This window comes from Scyliorhinus torazame, chromosome 24, assembly GCF_047496885.1.
Source record: "Scyliorhinus torazame isolate Kashiwa2021f chromosome 24, sScyTor2.1, whole genome shotgun sequence".
In the NCBI taxonomy this organism is placed as follows: Eukaryota; Metazoa; Chordata; class Chondrichthyes; order Carcharhiniformes; family Scyliorhinidae; genus Scyliorhinus; species Scyliorhinus torazame.
In genome coordinates, this window is record NC_092730.1 from 30555818 (window position 1) to 30557892 (window position 2075).

Genomic DNA, 2075 nt, shown 5'->3' on the forward strand with positions numbered 1-2075 from the left:
ATATTTCGTTCAGTTTCCCAAAAAAAATTTAAATATCGGACTGAACTCGATTAACGTTCAAACCGTTTATTCACAACCAATAGGAATTCCGATTCATTCCCGAGTCAGCGGCTTGTGCGAGGAGTTGAACAAACATTTCGAATCATAGTCGCTGCGAAGAAGACTCGAACCTGCGCGCCAAACCCCACGGGATTTCAATCCCAACGCCCTAACCACTTGGACATCGCAGCTGTGCCCAATCTATCATTCATTAGTAATTTGTTCGATAGAATACATTCTAAAACCAGCCTCGAATCACTCCAGGAAGTTATTGCATTCAAACGATCAACGGGGCCTCGGGGTTTATGTGAGGAGGGGTTGAATCTTCGTGGAAAATGACAATTAGATTTGGAGAGAAGCCTTGAGACACTCGAAAACCTCAGCTCCCTAAACGCACAGTTCCACTGATTAAATCGAGTACGAAGTCTTACAACACCAGGTTAAAGTCCAACAGGTTTGTTTCGATGTCACTAGCTTTCGGAGCGCTGCTCCTTCCTCAGGTGAATTTGGACTTTGAACCTGTTGGACTTTAACCTGGTGTTGTAAGACTTCGTACTGTGCTCACCCCAGTCCAACGCCGGCATCTGCACATCACTGATTATATAATATGTGGAACAACATCAGTTACATTGGAAATATATTAGAAATTCAAATGCAACAGGACCACACTTTACAGACTGAAAGAAAATTAAAGTGATGAAATCTAGAAATTACACCACAGGGGGAGACCTGTGCAGGCCGAATGGTCAATGATGACCTGATGAGGCAACTAACATGATCACGTGTCTGGATTCCGGCAGTTCTCCCCAGATCGCGGTCAGAGCACAAGCCAGGAGCAGCTGCTCAACTATTAAATATTTTTTATTCCAACTCCTTGGTCGCCAGTCATTGAGAGAGCAGCATTTCTACATGGTGTCAGGAGTGGGCAGTATGGCAGAAGGACTCCACCGCATCAACATCCTTGTATCAACGAATCGTAGAATGTCCAGCGCAGAAGGAGGCCATTCGGCCCAACGAGTCAACTCGGCCCCTCCGAATGAGCACTGCAGCTACTCTCTACATGAGGAGGTTTAGGAGGCATTGCTGCACTAGCCTGTCTAGCTCAGTCGGTAGAGCATGGGATTCTTAATCCCAGGGCCGTTGGTTCGAGCCCCACGTTGGGCGCGCCTATGTTGTTTTCTGAAAGGAACACAAGGTTATGTCGCTGGACTGTGAATCTCGAGGCCTGAACTAACCCTTGGTGGCAAGATGTAATAAATCTGGAATTGAAATTTCGTCTCAGTAACGGCGGAGAAAGGTTCTGCTTCAGACGGATTTCCACAACCGGGAACACATTGCACAACAGGGAATGATTTGACACAACCACAGTGAAGATCTGTCACCGGCAGAGTCACGGTTCCACGACAGTTACACAGCAGGATATACATTTACAAACAGGGCCTATATGTGTGCAGCAGAAAACACATTTTCGTAAATAACCAGTTTTTCCATCTCAGTATCTTGCTGGTTTGCTCGGCACATTTTCTGTGTGTCATTGGGGGTGTGGCCTCATAATCTCTTCTTGCTTTTCTGTGTGTCTTTGTCTGTTACAGCCGTGCTGATGTTACATATTAATCTCACTTTTCCCAAACAATAATTGTGATTGATAGATACAGAAAGATTTCCACCCTGACATTCAGTACCAATGTCTAATAGAGACTGAATCCCACCCTCACATACAGTCCCAGGCATTGACTCATATTGAAGGAATTCCGCTCTCACAAACTGTTCCAGAGACTGAGGTGCAGAGTGTTCCCTCCACTCGCGAATACTACCTGTGATTTACAGATACAGAACAAATCTCAGTCAGGTGAGTAGCAGAGTTGGATGGGTACGACATGTATTCCACAATCACCTTCTCTGCGCCACATAACCAGACGCAGTCGGAACTCGGAGTCTGTGGTGCAGATGTTGTTTTAACAAGGGTTTTACAAATAGCAGAATATTGCACAATGTCTGGGCACAAGACGTAGGAGCAGAGTAGGCCATTCAGCCCA

At 45.7% G+C, this 2075-nt stretch overlaps 1 non-coding gene across 1 annotated transcript; it reads left to right on the forward strand.

The window, feature by feature from the left end:
* The first annotated feature begins 1130 nt into the window (after window positions 1-1130).
* Window positions 1131-1203, forward strand: trnak-cuu (transfer RNA lysine (anticodon CUU)). The gene has a single exon. It is a non-coding gene; the product is annotated as a tRNA-Lys (tRNA).
* The last annotated feature ends 872 nt before the right edge of the window (window positions 1204-2075 follow it).